At 48.0% G+C, this 6,000-nt stretch overlaps 1 protein-coding gene across 1 annotated transcript in view; it reads right to left on the minus strand.

Moving 5' to 3' along the window:
* ZNF407 (zinc finger protein 407) overlaps positions 1–5,663 on the minus strand; it is a 764,411-nt gene extending 758,748 nt beyond the window's left edge. Inside the window, exon 1 of the mRNA XM_077270085.1 lies at positions 5,505–5,663. The gene's annotated coding sequence lies outside the window, so the exon portion shown is untranslated. The remainder of the gene's footprint in view (positions 1–5,504) is intronic.
* Positions 5,664–6,000: the final 337 nt, after the last annotated feature.

Genomic DNA, 6,000 nt, shown 5'->3' on the forward strand with positions numbered 1-6,000 from the left:
TAACCAGGGTAAACATCGGGTTGCTAAGCGCAGGGCCGCGCTTAGTAACCCGATGTTTACCCTGGTTACCAGCGTAAAATGTAAAAAAAACAAACAGTACATACTTACATGCGTCCCCTGGCGTCCGCTTCCTGCACTGTGTGAACGCCGGCAGTAGCAGGGCACAGCGGTGACGTCACCGCTGTGCTGTGCTTTCACTTTCACTTTGCGGCGCTCAGTCAGTGTGGGAAGCGGACGCCGGGGGATGCGAATGTGAGTATGTACTGTTTTTTTTTTTTTTTACATTTTACGCTGGTAACCAGGGTAAACATCGGGTTACTAAGCGCGGCCCTGCGATAGTAACCCGATGTTTACCCTGGTTACCAGTGTAAAATATCGCTGGTATCGTTGCTTTTGCTGTCAAACACAACGATACACGGCGATCGGACGACCAAATAAAGTTCTGAACTTTATTCAACGACCAGCGACATCACAGCAGGATCCTGATCGCTGCTGCGTGTCAAACTAAACGATATCGCTAGCCAGGATGCTGCAACGTCACGGATCGCTAGCGATATCGTTACAAAGTCGTTTCATGTGAAGGTACCTTAACAGGCCAAGTTACATGTTAACATAGGACCCTTTCTTTGATATCACCTTCATAATTCTTGCATCCATTGAACTTGTGAGTTTTTGGAGAGTTTCTGCTTGTATTTCTTTGCATGAAGTCAGAATAGCCTCCCAGAGCTGCTGTTTTGATGTGAACTGCCTCCCACCCTCATAGATCTTTTGCGTGATGATACTCCAAAGGTTCTCAAAGGGGTTGAGGGGTCAGGGGAAGATGGTGGCCACACCATGAGTTTATCTCCTTTTATGCAATAGCCAATGACTCAGAGGTATTCTTTGCAGCATCAGATGGTGCGTTGTCATGCATGAAGATGATTTTGCTCCTGATGGCACGTTTCTGCTTTTTATACCATGGAAGAAAGTTGTCAGTCAGAAACTCTATATACTTTGCAGAGGTCATTTTCCACACCTTCAGGAACCTTAAAGGGCCCTACCAGCTGTTTCCCCATGATTCTGGCCCAAAACATGACTCCTCCACCTCCTTGCTGATGTCACAGCCTTGTTGGGACATGGTGGTCATCCACCAACCATCCACTACTCCATCCATCTGGACCATCCAGAGTTGCTCGACACTCATCAGCAAACAAGACTGTTTGAAAATTAGTCTTCATGTACAGGGGTTGGACAAAATAATGGAAACACCTAACGTTTTGGCATCATAATCTTCGAACATATTATATACATCCAAACCGTGACATATGGTAATGTTTTGTAGTTGATTATTTGTGATATGTGTATGTAAATTAGCTATTTTTTTTGCATAATTGTAAGAACATTGATGAGAACCTAATATCAATGGCAGACCTCTCGGATTTTCAAAGAGGCCAAATTGTTGGTGCTCGTATGGCAGGCGCTAGTGTAACAGAAAGTGCCCGAATGCTTGGCGTGTCAAGAGGTACTGTCTCCAAAGTAATGACTGCGTTTGAAAGAGAAGGAAAAACGTCCGCAGCAAAGCACAGGTCCGGCCGAAAGTCAAAGTTGACTGAGAGAGACTGTCGGACTCTAAAGCGAATTGTGAGAGAGGATCGCAAGACCAAGGCTCCGAAAATTACTGCTGAGCTCAATGAACACCTACAGAACCCTGTTTCCACGAAAACTGTTAGTCGGGAGCTGCACAAATCTGGATTCCACGGAAAAGCTGCAATTAGAGAACCGCTGCTCTCAATGACAAATGTTTCCAAGCATTTAGAGTGGTGTAGAAACCTCCAGAATTGGTCCCTCGAGCAGTGGAAACGTGATATTCTCAGACTAATCATCATTTACCCTATTTCCGACCTCTGGCCGAGTGTACGCTTGGAGACAGCAGAAAGAAGCATTCCATCCAAACTGCCTTCTCCCAACCATAAAATATGGTGGAGGTTCTGTGATGATCTGGGGTGCTATTTCATGGACATCCGCCGGGCCGATGATATCCCTTCATGGAGGAATTAACAGCCGAGATTATTTAGGCATTTTGGGCGACCAAGTGCATCCAATGGTTCAAGCACTGTTACCGGAGGGGAACGCCATCTTTCAGGATGATAATGCACCAATTCATACAGCTAGAATTGTTAAAGCATGTCACAAGGAACATTCTAATGAAGGTTAGCATCTGATCTGGCCCCCACAATCCCCAGACCTCAACATTATTGAGCATTTATGGTCGATTTTAGAGATTCAAGTTAGGCTACTTTCACACTAGCGTTAACTGCAATACGTCGCAAATGCGTCGTTTTTGCGAAACGCCGCATCCAGCAAAAGTTTTTGCTGGATACGTTGTTTCGTCATAGAGTAACATTAGCGACGCATTTGCGACGCATTTGCGACGCATTTCCAAACGGTGAATGCGTTTGGCGGCGTTTGGGCGTATGGTAGCGGTCCGTCGGGAGAAAAAAACGTTACATGTAACGTTTTTTGCTCCCGACGGTCCGCTTTTTCCGACCGCGCATGCGCAGTCGGAACTCCGCCCCCACCTCCCCGCACTTCCCCGCACATCACAATGGGGCAGCGGATGCGTGGGAAATATGCATCCGCTGCCCCCGTTGTGCGGCGGAGACCACACTAGCGTCGGGAACGTCGGCCCGACGCGCAGCGACGGGTTGTTCCCGACGCTAGTGTGAAAGTAGCCTTAGACGTCGATTTCCGCCGCCATCGTCTCTGGAGGGTGTTTTAACTGCAGACCGGGCTAAAATTCCTTTGGAAACAATTCACACATTGTATGAATCCATACCTTCGGGAATTGAAGCTGTAATCGCCTCAAAAGGTGGACCTACACCATATTAAACTAACTTTTGTTGATGTTTCCAGGTGTTTCCATTATTTTGTCCAACCCCTGTATGTCTGGGCCCACTGCAACCTTTTCTGCTTGTGAACACTGTTTAGGGGTGGACGAGTAGTAGGTGTATGCACCACAGCAAGCTTTTGAAAGATCCTACACCTTGAGGTTCGAGGGACTCCAGAGGCACCAGCAGCTTCAAATATCTGTTTGCTGCTTTGTAATGGTATTTTGGCAGCTGCTCTCTTAATCCAACGAATTTGTCTGGCAGAAACCTTCCTCATTATGCCTTTATTTGCATGAACTCTGTGCTCTGTTTCAGTCACAAATCTCTTCACAGTATGATGATCACTCTTAAGTTTTCGTGAAATATCTAATGTTTTCATACCTTGTCCAAGGCATTGCACTATTTAATGCTTTTCAGCAGCAGAGAGATCCTTTTAATTTCTCATATTGCTTGAAACCTGTGGCCTGCTTAATAATGTGGAACATCATTTTTAAGTAGTTTTCCTTTAATAAGAATCACCTCGAAAACGAATTATCACGTGTTTAAGATTGATTTCAGTGATCCATTGAGCCCTGAGACACAATACCATCGACGAGTTTATTTGAAAAACAAAACAATTAAATCTTTATGACACTTAAAACCAATTTGCATAATAATTTGGAACACAGTGTATATACACATTGTGCATTGCTACACAGTCAGTCCAGCATGTGTATGTGCAGTGTTACACTGTCAGTCCGGCATGTGTATGTGCATTGTGCAGTGTTACACAGTCAGTCCCCCATGTGTATGTGCATTGTGCAGTGTTACACAGTCAGTCCCCCATGTGTATGTGCATTGTGCAGTGTTACACAGTCAGTCCAGCATGTGTATGTGCATTGTGCAGTGTTACAGTCAGTCCCCCATGTGTATGTGCATTGTTACACAGTCAGTCCCCCATGTGTATGTGCATTGTGCAGTGTTACACAGTCAGTCCCCCATGTGTATGTGCATTGTGCAGTGTTACACAGTCAGTCCAGCATGTGTATGTGCATTGTGCAGTGTTACAGTCAGTCCCCCATGTGTATGTGCATTGTGCAGTGTTACACAGTCAGTCCCCCATGTGTATGTGCATTGTGCAGTGTTACACACAGTCAGTCCAGCATGTGTATGTGCATTGTGCAGTTACACAGTCAGTCCCCCATGTGTATGTGCATTGTGCAGTGTTACACAGTCAGTCCAGCATGTGTATGTGCATTGTGCAGTGTTACACAGTCAGTCCCCCATGTGTATGTGCATTGTGCAGTGTTACACAGTCAGTCCAGCATGTGTATGTGCATTGTGCAGTGTTACAGTCAGTCCCCCATGTGTATGTGCATTGTTACACAGTCAGTCCCCCATGTGTATGTGCATTGTGCAGTGTTACACAGTCAGTCCCCCATGTGTATGTGCATTGTGCAGTGTTACAGTCAGTCCAGCATGTGTATGTGCATTGTGCAGTGTTACAGTCAGTCCCCCATGTGTATGTGCATTGTGCAGTGTTACACAGTCAGTCCCCCATGTGTATGTGCATTGTGCAGTGTTACACACAGTCAGTCCAGCATGTGTATGTGCATTGTGCAGTTACACAGTCAGTCCCCCATGTGTATGTGCATTGTGCAGTGTTACACAGTCAGTCCCCCATGTGTATGTGCATTGTGCAGTGTTACACAGTCAGTCCCCCATGTGTATGTGCATTGTGCAGTGTTACACAGTCAGTCCCCCATGTGTATGTGCATTGTGCAGTGTTACAGTCAGTCCCCCATGTGTATGTGCATTGTGCAGTGTTACACAGTCAGTCCCCCATGTGTATGTGCATTGTGCAGTGTTACACAGTCAGTCCCCCATGTGTATGTGCATTGTGCAGTGTTACACAGTCAGTCCCCCATGTGTATGTGCATTGTGCAGTGTTACACAGTCAGTCCAGCATGTGTATGTGCATTGTGCAGTGTTACACAGTCAGTCCCCCATGTGTATGTGCATTGTGCAGTGTTACACACAGTCAGTCCAGCATGTGTATGTGCATTGTGCAGTGTTACAGTCAGTCCCCCATGTGTATGTGCATTGTGCAGTGTTACACACAGTCAGTCCAGCATGTGTATGTGCATTGTGCAGTGTTACACAGTCAGTCCCCCATGTGTATGTGCATTGTGCAGCGATACACACAGTCAGTCCGGCATGTGTATGAGATTACAGTCACACGTGCACTGCTACATCAGGCTGCCCATAACGCTACATGCTCAGACACGCAGCCAATGGCCGCCCCGCACTGTGCGCCTGGCTGACCGTCCACAGGCAGCGCAGCTAGTACACGCGAGTTTCAGGACCCGGGTGACAGGCGGGCACTGCCACAGACCGGTGAACAGTGGACTGAGGTGACGGTAAATGGGCGTGAATGTCTAACATCATCCCCTCGGCCAATCAGAAGCTGCACACTATCCGTACAGGCCAAAACGACGGCGGCGTAGAGGCCCAAAAAGCCCTCAGCAGGCAGTGGCCGGCGCGCAGCCCCCACAAGCCTCCCTCCTGTACTGAGGCGCTCACACTGACGGCAATGGCGCCCGATAACATCCTGCTACCTGGCGACAGCTCCCGACCCAGGCCACAAAGTGCACTTACCGCTTGTAAATAAAAGCTGCGCGTTCGCCCACGATGATCTCAGTCACCAGTGGCCTGCCGTAGACACGGGACGCGATTGCGTCACAGCTCCTGTGAAACGCTAAACGCCAAGGGGCGGGGATAGGTGGAGCACGTGACGGGGTTTGTGCGCGCGGCTTAAAAGGAAAACCAGGAAGTTTCCACGTTTGTGTTTGGCTGAATTGTGTGTGGCGAGCTAGTGTCTGTAATGGAGGAGCGGAGCTGTGTGGTGAGGTAGTGTCTGTAATGGACGACCTGTGTGTGTGGCGGGCTAGTGTCTGTAATGGAGGAGCGGAGCTGTGTGTGGCGGGCTAGTGTCTGTAATGGAGGAGCGGAGCTGTGTGGTGAGGTAGTGTCTGTAATGGACGACCTGTGTGTGTGGCGGACTAGTGTCTGTAATGGAGGAGAGGAGCTGTGTGTGGCGAGATAGTGTCTGTAATGGAGGAGAGGAGCTGTGTGTGGCGAGATAGTGTCTGTA

This window comes from Ranitomeya variabilis, chromosome 6, assembly GCF_051348905.1.
Source record: "Ranitomeya variabilis isolate aRanVar5 chromosome 6, aRanVar5.hap1, whole genome shotgun sequence".
Lineage (NCBI taxonomy): Eukaryota > Metazoa > Chordata > Amphibia > Anura > Dendrobatidae > Ranitomeya > Ranitomeya variabilis.